The following is a 19,215-nucleotide window of genomic DNA, read 5'->3' on the forward strand; positions in this document are numbered from 1 at the left end:
GGATAGCTGAGAATTTAGGCCTGCTCGAGTGAGTATTTGTTTGATAAATTAGACAATAATTAGGTTTAATTACTTCTACTCTGGAAACGTTAAATTGAATTGAACCAACGCAAATCAAAAGTGAATTAAAGATTTTACTGACCTCAAAACAGAAAGCAACTGCGTTGCCGGAAGCTTAGGGACTTAGCAAATTAAGTCGATTGGTCTACTCTTAATGAAACGACGGCGCCATCAAGTGTTGCAACTCGAACAGCGCGATGCCGATCAACGATAGTGAATTTCCTTTGGCTCTTACTTCATACAGCCGAGATGTCAGAATGAAAACAAAATAGGAAAGTCCGGTACTCACCCAAGTTAATTCTCGTAAAGCTTTCTTGAGTGGTTCTTTGCCTCTAGATTTCCTACCTTACAAACTGCTCGAAACTTCTCAGACTAGCCACTTTTAAATGTGTTTTTTAGATGTAGAATTGCCATTTCCGCCGTATCTTCCGTTGTGAACTTTAGACTCCGTTTAGAAAAAGGCTGCCAACCTCGAATGAGTTTTGTTGTTTGACGCTGACGCCTGGCAGCAAACGCCTACTGTGATTCTATACATTCTTGGCGTCTCGCAGAAAAAGCCTGAAACTGTTTATTTACTCATATTATAAATACCTATATCTCAATTCGAGCAGAAAATGTGGGGTTGTCGATTTGAAAAATGTACTAACAGGGAGAAATAGTTGATTAGAATTTTTCGAAAACTATGGCACCCACCTGCTGAGTTATATTTTTCGAAAACTTCTGAGTAACTATTTTCCCAGTTAGTACATTTTTCAATCGCCAACCCCACATTCACTGTTTGAACTAAAATTAAAAACAGCTTGACTTGCATTACAGTTAACAAAAATTAGAAAGATTATAAATAATTTATAGAACATATTGTATTACGGTACACGAGAGCTAAGCAAAAGAAACCAAAGAGCAATTTGGTTTTATTAATCCGTGGCGCGCTTTTCATTTCACATAAAAATATTTATTTTTACTTAGTTTTTAGCAGTAAGGTTATATTTTATTTGGGAAAATTGCAATCAAAATTAAAGCAACCAACAGGACAATGGATCGTTCGCGACTACGATTCACTTAAAACTTGGAGAAGAAAAATCAAAGAAGCAACGAATCAAGATAAAAAATAGTAAACAAAACAGAATTATTAGTAACTGTTAATTGATATTAAAATGGAAAAATTTATGTATATAGAAAAATTTTGAAAGGCTAAAATAATACAAATATACCGGTGAGCGATAAAACAAGAGAAGGTTTTGTTTTGACTACCTTTCATTCACACAATTATGTGGTCTTAGGCTTAAAGTTATAAAAATTACACAAAAAACACGTAAGAGTGACACGAGCAAAACGCAAATGAGGAAACCATGTACAATAATCAAAAAAAAAAAAAAATACAAAGTTGTTCAAGAATGTTCATAATCGTTCAAACACAAAACCAGTATGGCAAAAAATAATACAAAAATCAGAAAAAAATGGACATAGGAATGACATTAGGATAATATATGAATAACACGGAAATAACACAACATGGCGCAAAAACAACGCTGAGTTCACACGAAAATAATGAACAAACAACACAAACTAATACCTATTGAGAATTGCAGTGAAAACACCACAGAAATTCGCATAGAATTGCAGTCGAACGACAAAGTTATGACATTGAAATAATATAAAAATAGCTTAGCTTTGCTTAGCCTAACTGACTGCACATATCAACAGTTGCTACTCCGTGATTGATCCGAATCAGTAAAATTGCACAGTGAACCGCCTGATTGGGGCTGGGAGTGGCCAACCATTCTAATTGTACAAGTTTGTTAGTGATTCAATGTTTTAAACGGATCAATAACGGCGCCGGCTACGTCCTCGCAATCAGGTGGGAAGAGGAAAGAAAGGTAGGCGCTTTGCTATTCGCAGACTGTGTTAACCTCTGCATCTCCACAAAGGTGATTCTGAGCTCAATTTGGGATCATTTTCTATTTTGGCCTTTTCTGGCCTTTAGAAGGGCGTTTCGGCGATTCTGAGCTTAATTTGGGATCATTTTCTATTATGGCCTTTTCTGGCCTTTAGATGCACTTTTCGGCGATTCTGAGCTCAATTTTGGATCATTTTCTATTTTGACCTTTAGGAGCACTTTTCGGCGATTCTGAGCTCATTTTGGGATCATTTTATATTTTGGCCTTTTCTGGCCTTTAGAAGCACTTTTCGGCGATTCTGAGCCCAATTCGGGATCATTTTCTATTTTAGCCTTTTCTGGCCTTTGGATGCACTTTTCGGCGATTCTGAGCTCAATTTGGGATCATTTTCTATTTTGGCCTTTTCTGGCCTTTAGAAGCACCTTTCGGCTATTCTGAGCTTAATTTGGGATCATTTTCCATTATGGCCTTTTCTGGCCTTTAGAAGCACTTTTCGGCGATTCTGAGCTCAATTCCGGATCATTTTCTATTTTGGCCTTTATAAGCCCTTTTCGGCGATTCTGAGCTTAATTTGGGATCATTTTCGATTTTGGCCTTTTCTGGCCTTTAGAAGGCGATTTCGGCCATTCTGAGCTCAATTTGGGATCATTTTCTATTATGGCCTTTTCTGGCCTTTAGAAGCACTTTTCGGCGATTCTGAGCCCAATTCGGGATCATTTTCTATTTTGGCCTTTTCTGGTCTTTAGATGCACTTTTCGGCGATTCTGAGCTCAATTTGGGATCATTTTATATTTTGGCCTTTTCTGGCCTTTAGAAGCACCTTTCGGCTATTCTGAGCTTAATTTGGGATCACTTTCTATTTTGGCCTCTTCTGGCCTTAGAAGCACTTTTCGGCGATTCTGAGCTCAATTTGGGATCATTTTCCATTATGGCCTTTTCTGGCCTTTAGAAGCACTTTCCGGCGATTCTGAGCTCAATTCCGGATCATTTTCTATTTTGGCCTTTATAAGCCCTTTTCGGCGATTCTGAGCTTAATTTGGGATCATTTTCGATTTTGGCCTTTTCTGGCCTTTAGAAGGCGATTTCGGCCATTCTGAGCTCAATTTGGGATCATTTTCTATTATGGCCTTTTCTGGCCTTTAGAAGCATTTTTCGGCGATTCTGAGCCCAATTCGGGATCATTTTCTATTTTGGCCTTCTCTGACCTTTGGAATCATTTTTCGGCTATTCTGGGCTTAATTTGGGATCACTTACTATTTTGGCTTTTTTTGGCCTTAAGAAGGCGTTTTCGGCCATTGTTGTAACACGGCAGACAGAATAGACACTGTTTTTCAGTTGCTTCCTAAGCAGTAAAGCGATTCCATAGCCTAGAAAAACGACTAGCGCGTGAACCAGTACTGGCTGCAAAAGTTAGGGAACAAATCGCCGATTATGAACGAAAAAATTACGCACACCGAGCAACCAAAGTGGAACTGGAGACAACAGACCCTTCACATAGTTGGTATCTACCACTAGGTGTAGTAACCACCCCAAAGAAATCTGAAAAAATACGCCTCATCTGGGATGCCGCGGCGAAAGCCAGAGGAATATCTTTCAACGACATGCTTCTTAAAGGACCAGATCTTCTTACTTCGTTGCCGGCCGTTTTACTTCGTTTCAGGCAAAGGAAAATTGCCATCTGCGGTGACATATGTGAAATGTTTCACCAAATCAGGATACGCAATGAAGATAAACAGTTCCAACGGTTTCTCTGGAGAGATGACCCCAAAGATGCCGTGCAGATATGGGTGATGGACGTTGCGACGTTCGGGGCGACTTGTTCCCCATGTTCCGCTCAATATATTAAAAATTACAACGCACGGCGGTTCGAGAACATTTACCCGAGAGCGGCGTCTGCTGTAATTGACAACCACTACGTTGATGATTTTTTGGACAGCGTTGATACGGTGGACGAAGCAGTGCAACTGGTAGAAGAGGTGAAAAGTATACATGCAGCAGGTGGATTTAAAATCTCGGAGAACTCGTTCCGATTCTCCGTGACGATCTATCTTAAACGGTTTTGAGCGGTTTGCGATAGACTCTCCTAGTCGAGAAAGTACTACAGGAGCGTTCGATAAGAATGTACCTGTTGTAACACGGCAGACAGAATAGACACTGTTTTTCAGTTGCTTCCTAAGCAGCTACAAAGCTGTAATTTATTTATTCGTTTTAGTTAAGGGTAGGGTAAGTATTTTAATTTATTCTTACATTTTCAGTGTTCTTCCAACAATTCTAGATTCCGGTCTACCGAAGGTTACAACGTCGACAATCTATAGGTGTACAGGTAAGTATTATTTTTTTTTTCAGGTTAACTTTCTTAGTGTTAGCGGTAAGTAGATTTCTTAACTAAATAAACGGTACCTGCTAATCTTCGCACTACCTAAAACTTTACTTGCGTAATAGCACTTTAATGAATTTAGCAAATATCAATGAGAAAAAAATACGGAGGGTAAATTGGTTTCGTAAGATTATAAATTTTATGTTAAGCACGTTGTCACTCTACCAACTCTAGACTATATCTTTTTCTACATATATCTCTCTTCATTTCCAACTCTGAACTTCTTCTCTCTTTCTTATCTCAACACTATCGGAAGTTTCTAAGCTGTCAATCTCTTATCAGAGGTCCGACGTGTTTCACTCCACTATGATGGCACTATGGGCCCAGTAACAGCCATTCTGTGCGTTTTTTGGCGATTCTGAGCTCAATTCCGGATCATTTTCTTTTTTGACGTTTTCTGGCCTTTAGAAGCACTTTTCGGCGGTTCTGAGCTCAATTTGGGATCATTTTCTATTTTGGCCTTTTCTGGCCTTTAGAAGCACTTTTTGGCGATTCTGAGCTCAATTTGGGATCATTTTCTCGTTTGGCCTTTTCTGGCCTTTAGAAGGGCTTTTCGGCGATTCTGAGCTCAATTTGGGATCATTTTCTATTATGGCCTTTTCTGGCCTTTAGAAGCACTTTTCGGCGATTCTGAGCTCAATTTGGGATCATTTTCTCTATTGGCCTTTTCTGGCCTTTAGAAGCACTTTTCGGCGATTCTGAGCTTAATTTGGGATCATTTTCTATTTTGGCCTTTATAAGCCCTTTTCGGCGATTCTGAGCTTAATTTGGGATCATTTTCGATTTTGGCCTTTTCTGGCCTTTAGAAGGCGATTTCGGCCATTCTGAGCTCAATTTGGGATCATTTGCTATTATGGCCTTTTCTGGCCTTTAGATGCACTTTTCGGCGATTCTGAGCTCAATTTTGGATCATTCTCTATTTTGACCTTTAGGAGCACTTTTCGGCGATTCTGAGCTCATTTTGGGATCATTTTATATTTTGGCCTTTTCTGGCCTTTAGAAGCACTTTTCGGCGATTCTGAGCTCAATTTGGGATCATTTTCTCGTTTGGCCTTTTCTGGCCTTTAAAAGCACTTTTCGGCTATTCTGAGCTTAATTTGGGATCACTTTCTATTTTGGCCTCTTCTGGCCTTAGAAGCACTTTTCGGCGATTCTGAGCTCAATTTGGGATCATTTTCTCTATTGGCCTTTTCTGGCCTTTAGATGCACTTTTCGGCGATTCTGAGCTTAATTTGGGATCATTTTCGATTTTGGCCTTTATAAACCCTTTTCGGCGATTCTGAGCTCAATTTGGGATCATTTTCGATTTTGGCCTTTTCTGGCCTTTAGAAGCACTTTTCGGCGATTCTGAGCTCATTTTGGGATCATATTCTATTTTGGCCTTTTCTGGCCTTTTCGGGCCTTTAGAAACACTTTTCGGCGATACTGAGCTCAATTTGGGATCATTTTCTATTATGGCCTTTTCTGGCCTTTAGATGCACTTTTCGGCGATTCTGGGCTCAATTTGGGATCACATTCTATTTTGGCCTTTTCGGGCCTTTAGAAGCACTTTTCGACGATTCTGAGCTCATTTTGGGATCATATTCTATTTTGGCCTTTTCTGGCCTTTTCGGGCCTTTAGAAGCACTTTTCGGCGATTCTGAGCTCAATTTGGGATCATTTTCTATTTTGGCCTTTATAAGCCCTTTTCGGCAATTCTGAGCTTAATTTGGGATCATTTTCGATTTTGGCCTTTTCTGGCCTTCAGAAGGCGATTTCGGCCATTCTGAGCTCAATTTGGGATCATTTTCTATTATGGCCTTTTCTGGCATTTAGATGCACTTTTCGGCGATTCTGGGCTCAATTTGGGATCACATTCTATTTTGGCCTTTTCGGGCCTTTAGAAGCACTTTTCGACGATTCTGAGCTCATTTTGGGATCATATTCTATTTTGGCCTTTTCTGGCCTTTTCGGGCCTTTAGAAGCACTTTTCGGCGATTCTGAGCTCAATTTGGGATCATTTTCTATTTTGGCCTTTATAAGCCCTTTTCGGCAATTCTGAGCTTAATTTGGGATCATTTTCGATTTTGGCCTTTTCTGGCCTTTAGAAGGCGATTTCGGCCATTCTGAGCTCAATTTGGGATCATTTTCTATTATGGCCTTTAGATGCACTTTTCGGCGATTCTGGGCTCAATTTGGGATCAATTTCTATTTTGGCCTTTTCGGGCCTTTAGAAGCACTTTTCGACGATTCTGAGCTCAATTTGGGATCATCTTATATTTTAGCCTTTTCTGGCCTTTAGAAGCACTTTTCGGCGATTCTGAGCTCAATTTGGGATCATTTTCTATTTTGGCCTTTTCTGGCCTTTAGAAGCACTTTTCGACGATTCTGAGCTCATTTTTGGATCATATTCTATTTTGGCCTTTTCTGGCCTTTAGAAGCACTTTTCGGCGATTCTGGGCTCAATTCCGGATCATTTTCTATTTTGGCCTTTTCTGGCCTTTAGAAGGGCTTTTCGGCGATTCTGAGCTTAATTTGGATCATTTTCTATTTTGGCCTTTTCTGGCCTTTAGAAGCACTTTTTGGCGATTCTGAGCTCAATTTGGGATCATTTTCTATTTTGGCCTTTTCTGGCCTTTAGAAGCACTTTTCGGCGATTCTGAGCCCAATTCCGGATCATTTTCTATTTTGGCCTTTAGAAGCACTTTTCGGCGATTTTGAGCTTAATTCCGGATCATTTTCTATTTTGGCCTTTTCTGGCTTTTAGAAGCACTTTTTGGCGATTCTGAGCTCATTTTGGGATCATTTTCTATTTTGGCCTTTTCTGGCCTTTAGAAAAACTTTTCGGCGATTCTGAGCTCAATTTAGGATCGTTTTCTTTTTTGGCCTATTCTGGCCTTTAGAAGCACTTTTCGGCGATTCTGAGCCCAAAGTGTCAAAAGTGAAGAAAGTTTTGGAAATATGTTTAATGTATTCAGGAATGACAGGAATCTTCAAGAATCCGAAAAGAAGTCAGGCGGAGGAGTCCTCATAGCGGTCTCTGTGAATTTTAATTCAGAAACTGTTGCTGCACCTAAATTCAAAGAATTCGAGCCCATTTGGATAAAATCGCACATAGCAGGTGAAACACACGTATTCGCCTCTGTGTACTTTCCTCCACATAATGCTAATTATATTACGTATGAAAAGTTTTTTAATTGCGCAGAAAATTTTTTATCTGAACTACCTCCAGAAGTGAAAGTTCACATCTATGGGGACTTCAATCAAAACACCGCTGACTTAATCTTGGACCCTGAAAACGAAAGCATCCTACCCCCTAGTCGTTGGAGATAACATCACTTTGCACTTCATGTTTGACGAAATTGCTAAACTAGGTTTGAACCAGATTAACCATGTAAGAAACCGTGAAAATTGCTATTTGGACCTACTCTTAACAAATACCCATGAAGATTTCTGTGTGACCGAATCATTTAACCCACTGTGGAAAAACGAAAATTTTCACACAGCAATTGAATATTCTTTATTTCTACATGAATATCAAAGACCCAACGACTGTGAGTATGAGGAAGTCCTTGATTTCAAACTCGCGAACTATGCAAATATTAAAAACAAATTAAACTGTGTCAATTGGCAACAAATTTTTAGAGATGAAGGAAACGTCGAATCATCTGTTAGCGTCTTTTACAAAATTCTGTACAACATCATCTCTCAAGAGATTCCATTGAAGAAAAAACGACGCCACGCTAACACTAAACATCCAGTCTGGTTTAACAAACAAATAAAATACTACAAGGTATACAGCCCTAGGGTTGTATGAAATGGTGACGTGGGACTAAACACTGTAATTAGGAGATTTTTTGTTACAAAATATACAGAGTCTGCAGACAGAATCAATGTGTTTATTTTCAGCCTCCCCTAGAAATCAATTTTTGGAATATATTCAACAACACTCGAAGAAATTTCATTTATATTTGGCGATATTATGCCTTTTGTATTTTTTTTTGTGCAAAAAAATATGTATTTAACAAGGCACAAGCATATCGTGCTTGTTGAAGAAGCACCAAGAATTTCTCATAATGCGTCAAAGTCAGTATTATCTCTATATCCTCAAAAACCAAATCCGATAATGCTTACGTTATCATAATGAATGGTTTTGTCTTATTTAACTCTAACTAAATCAAATCTATAGTATGGATCTTACTTTCAAAATAATATGGAAGCCCTTACAAAGGTTCATCAATTGGAAAACATAAGAAAATATTTTGAACAAAATTCCTAACAAGTTCCAGCAAAAAATCGTAGAAATCCACAATTACCGTGCTGGATCGAAATCCGTACACCTAAGCACATGATAATCTTCGACGGTCAATATAAAATCAAGAAATCACATATTGCTTTAAACTGACATGTTTAGTTATAGGTCTACTTATATTTTATCACTATTTTCCAGCAAAATGATTAAAATCACTCCGAAACTCGAAAAAATCATGTTTAAATAGAACATGTTTTGAATCGAAATCCGTACACAGTTTTTTGTCTGAATCAAAACCCGTACACTTTTGAATCGAAATCCGCACACACGCGATATAGACTGGATCAAAGTCCATACAACAATAAATCAAACTCCGTATAGATGAAGAAGTACCAAAATGAACATCTTTTATTTATAATTTATCTTTAAATTACCGAATAAGTATATTTTGAGGATCAACTGGCTTCTAAAGTTTCACACTGTTTTCTAGTTTTTTAAATCAGCTGAAATAGTGCAATTTTCGTAGCGTTTCCTAGTAACCGGAACGCCGGAACCTCTCGAAGTTTCCCGGTACGACTTTCCCTTGCGCACCTCAGTCACAGCTCGTTTAAAATTGATTGCCGTATATTTATACTTGTTTTCTTCCATTATATGCTGAAAACAAAAAGAAAGTTTAACAAAATATGCATGATGCACACGCTGTACGGATTTCGATTCAAGCAAATAAAAAGAATCATAATCCGTACGGCACAGTTTTTGTTGAATAAATACAACTCACACTATTTATTAGACAATATACAGCTCGAAAATGACAAAGACTTACCTTTTCCATCAATTTTAAAAAGATTCACAGAGTAAAACACTTATATCCCACTTGAAAATCGTTTTTATCTGAAGAACGTTTCCTTAGTAAATTCTCTAACGATACAACGAAATGATAACTGAAACCGATACACGATTGATTTTTCATTTTTAATATTTTTATTTCATGGCCTACTGGCGCATAGTTTAATTTAACAGTAGGCCAACAACTCAACGGATATGTACATGTAACTATCATATGAATTTTCACTTTTATAATGCTTAAAACTGAAGAAAAACATCAAGGTGTACGGATTTCGATACTGTACGGGTTTCGATCCAGCACGGTACATTTTTATTTTTTGCTTGACAATTTTTTCGTTTGCCTGCAACTACATTCGCTGTATTACGAAGACAGGAAATATACGTTTATTATGGTAAAGCTTAGAATAATAGTATATCATCTAACAATTTTGAAATATAAAAAGAGATTCTGTACGAATCTTACTAAATAAACTAAAAAATCACAAGCATTCGCAGGTTCTTACTCTTCTATAAATGTATATATTTAGGAATTTACTCTTTCGATACTATCCGGTCACGATTATTTAGTGAATATCGAAGATAAAATTAAAAAAATATCCGTTGCAAAAATTTACAATTCTTGTTGAGTAATTCATGGCAATCATATTTATGAAATAAACTTTCAATCACCATCAACAGCAGCATTGTAGTTTTTCCTCAATTGCATACGAATAGAAATGTACGAACAAAAGTGTACCACTGCAATACGAATAGTACTGCTGCAGTACGAATAGAAGAGTACCAATGCAATCATAGACGACGAGAGACCTGCGGTTCTATACTCCACTGGTACTGTTGCTTTTACTGGAATGTTTTCTTTCAAGACATCAGTTTTTATTAGGTTCTACAGTACCTAACACGCAGGTTTAGAGATTGTTCAAGGATGGGTATTGTTTCAAACTTTTAGGAAAACTTTTACCTTCGAGACATCATATTAGTCTAAGCTCATGGAAGCAAAAATAAATTGACCTATTGGGACGGGGAGACTCTGTTAATTTTTATTTCGAAATTGATACAGGGAATATCACAGGGAACGGATGGTGTCCATTCACGTCGTCTGTGCTAGGAATGCTCGCATGTAATTGGTTCATTATTCGCGTAAATTTGTTATTAAAATTATTATCAATTTTACCGCTTAGCAATGAAATTAGAGTGATAATTAACACATTACAAAATTGTTATACATTTTATCTATCCAACAACATATTGGTTATTGTTATCCATCATGTGGTTATGCTGTTATTAGCGTTTGAAATCTGACGCAACATTTGCCCGTTTCATTTCCAATTTTACAGAATGCATCCCAGTATAGTAAACAAAGACGTGTCCCACGTCAAAAATTAAAAAACCGCAAACAAAAAGCTGATAAAATTTTCAAAAAGCACAATAGCAGTGAAAATCTAGCAATTTACTTGGAAATATGTGATCAACTGAACTTTGCAATCAGTGATGCATTTGAAGAATTCAATACAAAATCTGAACTAGAAATTAAGTCTTGTCCAAAGAACTTCTTCAATTACGTCAAAACAAAACTAAAATCAGACAATTTTCCATCAATAATGCAACTCGATGGACATGTTGGTGATAACTCGGAGAAAAATTGCAATCTCTTTGCAAAATTTTTCCAGGAAATCTATACCACATTTTCCGAAAAAAATCGCGACCGCGATTATTTTGCATTTTATCCAGAATATCCAAGAAACATTGGTGTCAACCAACTTCAGGTACAGGATGTTTTGCAGGGTCTGAGAAATTTGGACCCTTCCAAAGGACCTGGACCTGACGGAATACCTCCAGCACTCATGAAAAATCTTTCGAAGGAACTTACATCTCCTTTGTTACGGCTGTTCAATTTGTCGTTGGAAACTGGAGTCTTCCCAAATATATGGAAAAGCTCATTTATAGTGCCTATTTTCAAATCTGAGCGTAAATCTGACATACGTAATTATCGTGGAATCGCTATTATCTCTTGCATACCTAAACTCTTTGAGGCAATTGTCAATGAAAAGATATTTGCTCAAGTCAAAAATCGAATAACTGACAAACAACACGGCTTCTTCAAAGGCCGCTCTACATCCACAAATTTACTTGAATTCGTAGATTACTCATTGAATGTAATGGATACTGGAAACCATGTTGAAGCTCTTTATACAGACTTTAGCAAAGCATTTGATCGTATTGGCCAATGCTACTTTTTAAACTGCAAAAAATTGGAATTGAGTCTGGTCTCCTGAAGTGGCTCGAATCATATTTAACAAACAGGCAACAAATAATAAAATTTAATGGAAAAAAGTCAAATCCCATTCAAGTTACTTCAGGTGTTCCCCAAGGCTCCCACTTAGGACCACTTCTTTTTATTTTGTACGTAAACGTTATTTCCTTCATCCTCAAAAATATTAAAGTTCTAATATATGTCTACGACGTGAAGCTGTTTTTGGAAATGAAAAGTCAAGAAGACATCAACGTATTTCAGAATGAAATCCACACATTTTACATCTGGTGTAAGAAAAGCCTACTTGAATTAAATGTAAAAAATGCAATGTAATATCCTTTAGCAGAAAACTAACAACGCCCAAAATTGTAATTGCATTAGGGGATCAGAATGTGAAGAAATGTGATAAAGTTAGGGATTAAGGAATAATCTTAGATTCTAAACTTAATTTCATCGACCACTATAACACTATCATACACAAGGCAAACAACATGTTAGGGTTCATCAAACGCTTCTGCTACAATTTCAAGACCCGTACACTATCAAAACTTTGTATATTGCCTATGTGAGGTCAATACTGGAATACTGTAGCATTGTGTGGTCTCCTCGTCCTGGCGTACATGAAGAAAGAATAGAATCAGTAGAAAAGCAATTTTTACTATATGCTCTTCGTAAGCTAGGTTGGACCGCACATCGTCTTCCGTCATATGAAGCACGCTGCATGTTGATTGACATTCAAACATTAAAAGAACGGCGAGAGTACGCGATGGCTTCATTTGTAAACGATATCGTTTCGCAGAACGTTGACTCAGCAGTACTTCTTTCTAAATTGAACTTTTATGCACCCATTCGACAACTTCGACACCGTAGTTTATTTGCTCTTAACCATCATCGTACGGAATACACAAAAAATGGACCTATAAATAGTATGATGAATGCTTATAATCAACACTGCGAAGCCATTGACTTTACGATGTCCCGGTATAAACTAAAACAGTATTTCAAGTCCTTGAGGCTGAGGACACAAAATTAATTTGTTTTATGTTCGTGTATAGTTTTGAAATTATTGTAACCAGTCTACATATATGATTGACGAAATAAATAAATAAATAAATAAATAAGCACTTTTCGGCGATTCTGAGCTTAATTTGGGATCATTTTCGATTTTGGCTTTTTCTGGCCTTTAGAAGGCGATTTCGGCCATTCTGGGCTCAATTTGGGATCATTTTCTATTTTGGCCTTTTCTGGCCTTTAGAAGCACTTTTCGGCGATTCTAAGCTCAATTTAGGATCGTTTTCTTTTCGGGCTTTTTTGGCCTTTAGAAGCACTTTTCGGCGATTCTGAGCTCAATTCGGTATCATTTTCTATTTTGGCCTTTTCTGGCCTTTAGAAGCACTTTTCGGCGATTCTGAGCTTAATTTGGAATCATTTTCTATTTTGGCCTTTTTTGGCCTTGATAAGCACTTTTCGGCGATTCTGAGCTCAATTTGGGATCATTTAATATTTTCGCCTTTAGAATCATTTTTCGGCTATTCTGGCCTTAAGAAGGCGATTTCGGCCATTCTGTGCGTTTTTTGGCGATTCTGAGCTCAATTTAGGATCATTTTCTTTTTTGACGTTTTCTGGCCTTTAGAATGCGTTTTTGGCGATTCTGAGCTCAATTTGGGATCATTTTCTATTTTGGCCTTTCCTGGCCTTTAGAAGCACCTTTCGGCGATTCTGAGCTCAATTTTGGATCATTTTTAGTTTCTACTCATCTTCTTGTACCACGTGTACTCTTCTGGCGGTTTTTTTTCTACTAATAGTTTTCGTTGTCGCTCATCCCATAAACAAAAATGGCGAGCAGCACTGCATATACACGACCACTCAATTCTGCTTTTTCAACATTTGAGTAAACGAGCAAAAATCGGCGCATATGCCACTTTTACCTAAATCAAAAAATTGGTGGATATACCATGTATACCTAAATCGGGACAACAGTTTTTCATGATAGTAAACACCCACAACGATATTAAACTAGAGATACTCAGAGAGAGAGAGAGAGAGAGAGAGAGAGAGAGAGATAAGTGATGAAAAAACCGCTTATTTGGCAACTAGGTTTCACATGTCAGAGGTGCCAGATCTCTTCTCAAAGCGTAATGTTGACTAACTTTTTCATTCGACTCGTATAAATGATAGTGACGGTGGAAGTCCTGGGGAATAATAAAGTCATCACAAGAACCGTGAAGGTGTTAAATTTTATGTTTGTTTGAGTTTATATACTTTCACCATAGTTGATCATTTTTTTTGTTCACCATACAAAAAGGTTTGTGAACCATCAGTTAAAAATCACTGTGCTAAAGCAATTTCGGAGCATTCTCAATTAATTTTTTTGCAATAGAACATGAAAGACATGTGAAAATAAATACCCGATTTCTATAATTTGGACATTTTCGTTTGGCTCATAACATTCTCTCCGCATATATCTCCCTCTGAGTATTGCTATAGTAAATAACGTCCCTACAGAAGCCAATTCTCAAAAGTGCACTTGCAGAGGTAGCAAATATGAAATAATGTTGCCTAATATCCGAAATAGTAAATTCAATATCCTATGCAATGCAAAATTTCAGCTCAATCGGAATTCGGGAGTATTTGGTTAAAAACACAAAGCACAGTTTGTAATAGTTTTTTTTGTGCCAAATGTATTATGTCTTGTTCACAGATATCATGTGATATCGCGTATCTTGAAATTGGAACCCATACATCTAGTTTTCACGGGAAATTTAGAGTATGAGGTTCGAAATCAAGATTGGCGATATTACATCATGTGAACGGGTTATTAGAAATGTATAAAACGTCGAGTCCGGGTGTTATCCAAGAAATCGAGAAATCGAGTTCCTGAGGACGAAACTTAGAACACTTCTTTCAAATAAAACTCGAAAAGTAAAAAGTACTTCTAAATGAAACTCGAAAAAAAGTTGTCATGGACGTACACAATTGTTTGAACCAGCAAAACATTTGAAATGCGTTTTTCTCGATTTCATGTCTATTGAATTTTAGCCAATTCTGGAGTACTTTATAAGGTTGTATGTCTATGCTTGTGAAGTACAAGGGATCACTCGTTTTGTTTACGTTTAGACATACGACCTTATCACAAAGTAGTCGAGAATTTTTCATTTATGGTCAACCCCTTGAAAAAATTGACAAATTTTTCTGATCACATTTTTTGGCAACAATAAATGCAATCACTACTTGTCTTCAATCCTTTTTGCACATACAGTCGTCGTTTGCTAACTGCAACATGTTTACATTGCAGTTATCGAATGCCGTTCGATAACTGCAACACTTGACACATGCCAAAATTTAAAGGGGGGTCCGTCACTACCATTTTTGTTTTCAATGATGTCGAAATGTATTTTTTCAATGAAGTACATAGTAGCAAAAAATAGCAGAAAACTAAAATAGGTAAGCTTTTTGACTAATCAATTTGATAGTCATATTTCCGCATCATAATTTATTGCGTTTTAGTAACTACTTTACATAACCAATATGTAGGCGAAGATAAAGTTCATCACTACAGAAGACCATTTTACGAAACGTTTCTGAGCTCAATTCATGAATGAAATTTTGACAGAAGGCTCGGAACCGCTGACGTAACGCAAGTAGAAGCAACATCAATGTCAGCAGGATCCGTGACGTGAAAGCTAGCCAAACAATGCACAAGGAATTTTTTTTCTCTTATAATAATTACGGAAAGTGAACCACATAACATGGTGATTTGGCTTCATTGATTAATAGTGGAGATCTATAATCTCCCATCTAGAATGAAGAGGCAACAAGTAAACGGAACCGAAAAAAATCGAGAAAAATGAAAAGTCCTTTTTAAATGTTTCTGACTTTGACTTCAGATATGACGGATTGCGGTCCGATAACTGCAAAGTTGTTGCAGTTATCGGTCTTGCAGTTAAAAAGCGTTGCAGTTAAAAGACTTACAGTTATCGAACGTCGACTGTATTTATTTTTCGGACGGGAAAAAATCGATCTTGCCATCCAAAGCCTCGATTCAGTAAAAGATCTTTCGCAAATAAATCGATATAAAAAATTGATTAATTGACCCGAAAAGATCTTGCCCATTGCTATTATGTTGGCCCATCTTTGAGTATATTTTCAAATGTACCGATAAAAAATAGTGGTTTGTTCAACAAAACCGCAAGTCAGTCCCAGCAAGAAAACGAAACATGCATAAAAATTTGTTTTCGGTTAATGCAACTGCAGTCCCGGTCACCGAATCGATGAGATTTTCCAACGCCGACATTTTTTAAACTACACTACTGAACTACTAAGTATTGACGGCTTTCCACGGCAACGAATAACAACACGTCAACACGCACTATAGCAACAATTATAATATTATTAATAGCAACAATTATAATATTACAATTATAATATTATAAGAAACGCGCAAGAGTGACACAAAAAGAGGTCAAATGTGAAAAGCAAATGAAGAAACTGGAAGATTTCCACAATATTGACATGAAACGTGGCAGACATTTCGGTTCAATTTACAGCACAAAATCGAGTGATTTACACTTTAGTTTGCTATGTCATAAAGCCAAAACCAAAATCAATCTTTTTTTTTACTTAAACACGTCAAGTATCCAAATAAACACGGAAAAATCGTTTATTGGACACAACCATGTTTTGTAAGTTACTCTAAAATTGACTCAAGAAATGATACATGTAGTAAAATGATGCATCAAAACGATGGGAAACATAGCACAAGAGTCGTCGGGTCATATCAAGAATTTCCTGAGAATGACAAAAATGATAAAAACTAAAAGAACTAATAATGTCGCATGCCTTCCGACCATTAATTGTTTCGTTCCAGACGACAGCATGCGTTGGACCTTTCTTTTGGCCTCCCAAAGGTGCAAAGGTTTCGTTCATAGCGATGATACGTCTGGAGAATATAACCTCCTTGAAACCTTCCATTCTTGGCAGCTGAATCACCTGAAAAAAAGTCGAAAATAAAAAAAAGGAACAGTTGAAATTATTTTAACATACTTTCTGTAAATCTATAGATACAGCCAGCCCGTTGAACATAGTCTTATCTCTGTCATATTCACATCTTGACCGAATCGCCACATTTTTGTGCTCCTGCCACTGCAAACATTTGACACAATCCTCCGGAGGGTTCACACTGCTTTCTTCTTCATCATCCGCACTAGAATCTGCGCAACGGTCCGCCTCAGGATACCCTTCTTCGAGGAAATCAGATTCACCGGTGGTTTGAACGACGTGGTTAGCCAATTTCATGTGTATTTCGGCTTCGCGGCATCTTTCGCACAGTTCATGCCCCAATTTCGTGAACCTTATATTCATTTTATTTAGCTTCTTATTGTAAAATGAATAGTTGCACGATTCGAGAGATTGTTTTAATCGTTTGTCATGGAAAGAATCATACATAGCTTGGCAAGTTAAATCCGTCGGCAGATACAGAACGTTGGGAGCATGTTCCCTACGATAATGGGATATCGTAGGCGAGTACGACATGATGTCGTTCTTTACAGCTTCATCCATTGGGTTGATCCTGCTATATTTCCCACGTTTTTCGACATTTGATTGTCGTTGGTCATAATTGTCATGTGTTCTGTAAACGAAGTTGCTGGAAAAGATAAAAATTAGCTCAATTATTCTGAAGAGCTAATCTCAAGATTCAGTATACACCGATTTTTATTCAAATTACCTGCTAGTGATTGGATATCCCAACGTATTGAGAAAAAATCCCAAACACACCGCTTGGTCTAACCCATGTTCGTTTGCAAGAGTGTACGAATACGAATATTTCCGAGAAACAATACTTGTGTATTTATTACCTCGATGACGATTTACAGAATGTCGACTGGAATGTTTCAAGATGAACGATCGTCTCACTTCCAAAGATGATTTCCAGTAAAAAGAGTTTAATTGATTTCTTCTGTATCGACTTATTTTTTTTGAGCAATCTAGGGCACATTCACAATCCGCTTCAATCCGGCGATGGGTTTTGATTCGTTTTTGCATAGTTCTGATCTGAGCCTTCTTCCTCTTCGTTAGGTTCCACGTACCTGGCAGATCAGTCTCGTTTCCGCTGCTATTACAACTGGAGGTCGGTAGTCCTGCATTTTCCTCAATTGTTCCAGAAAACTCTTCATCTAAATCTGAACCGTAATCTCTAATCGACGCAAGAGCCGTTTTAGAACTCATGTTTTCAACGATGAAAAAAAAACAAAACAACTGCTGCAGCGTGTTGACCAATGTTCTCATGGCCTCCTGCGCGCATTCTCAACCACAACGTCAGGTATGCAGCAAATCGTTGAAAAAAAATCTTGATTTCCATGCAAAAGTGACGTTGAGCATAGATTGAATTAGCTGTTCATATCATGCTTCTATACATAGTAGAATGAACAGAGCAGATTTCGACAAGTTCTGCATGATTTGTTTTTACATGAAATATATTTATGTGGCCCGTACTGGAAAACTGATCAAATGGATTTACGTCATAATGTCATCTCACGGCAGAATAGTGCAAATTTATAACACTCCCATATAATATGAACATGTGAGATTATTTCAGTGTACTTTTACTGCCAAACGATGAGCTTTCAAAGTTTTCCGCTATCTAATAAGTTGAACCAAAATTTGTTTTGTTTTGCTCAACGCCTGCAGGTGTCAATCTGAGGGGGTTTTCCCGGATTCGCCATTTCCCCGCCTTCGGTGGTCGTGGATTGCTGTGATCTGCTATGAACGACAGCTGGGAGTAATTTTTACAAATGTATGAAAAAAAAACGTTGTCTTTGTTTTCACCGAGATTAAAATCATCTAACAGTTGGATCCTTATATGCATTTCGTAATTAATGTTGTTTTTTTTTTCAGGCACAGGAGACACTGTGTATGGAATTTTTTTTTGACATTGACACGTTATTTTAAAAGGCGGTAATTGGAAATGTGATAGGTTTAATCCTGTCCGGAAAACTCCTTTTTGTTAATTGATTGATTGGATTTATTGATTCATGGAAAATCTGTCCACATCTGTAATAATGTGAGCGCATTTTGCGGTTAGATCCACATCAAAAACGACGCTAGAAAAAATTCATGAGGAAAATCATCGTTCTGCTTAGAGTGTTTCCACCCCGCTCACCACTATTTGTTTACTGTTAAAAATGTTTATATATTTCTAGCGAAAATGTATTATAACTTTCGGATATAACAGTATCAATCACGTTACATTACCCGGCGGTCAAGAATTCGCCGGAAAAATTTTCTTATCGATAAAATTACTCTCTTCCCGGTCCATCATTTGGGGCAGCCCCCACACATCCCGTCGTTTTTCGAAGCATTCCCCCCACTTGAAATAAAAGGAAGAAGCTTGACCGTAACAGAGAAGCGCCACCCTTCTTATCAGCAGCCAGTGTTTGCGGACAACAAAAGGTTGCTTGTTGGCCATTTCCACGCTTCACTCGAACTCCTCCCGGCAAGGTACAGACAGATTAAAGCAACCGCACACGCATCAAAGAGTGCTTAGTCGAGAGAG

The 19,215-nt window shown here is 37.5% G+C and overlaps 1 protein-coding gene across 3 annotated transcripts in view; it reads left to right on the forward strand.

Moving 5' to 3' along the window:
• LOC129733853 (pyrokinin-1 receptor) overlaps positions 1-19,215 on the forward strand; it is a 100,998-nt gene that overhangs the window by 54,583 nt on the left and 27,200 nt on the right. For 2 of the 3 annotated variants that reach the window (XM_055695406.1, XM_055695400.1), the window contains exon 1: positions 1-28. This exon is cut by the window's left edge. The exons of the other annotated variant lie outside the window; for it this stretch is intronic. The gene's annotated coding sequence lies outside the window, so the exon portion shown is untranslated. The remainder of the gene's footprint in view (positions 29-19,215) is intronic. 3 annotated transcript variants of the gene reach the window in all.

This window comes from Wyeomyia smithii, chromosome 1 (assembly GCF_029784165.1).
Source record: "Wyeomyia smithii strain HCP4-BCI-WySm-NY-G18 chromosome 1, ASM2978416v1, whole genome shotgun sequence".
NCBI classification, from domain to species: domain Eukaryota; kingdom Metazoa; phylum Arthropoda; class Insecta; order Diptera; family Culicidae; genus Wyeomyia; species Wyeomyia smithii.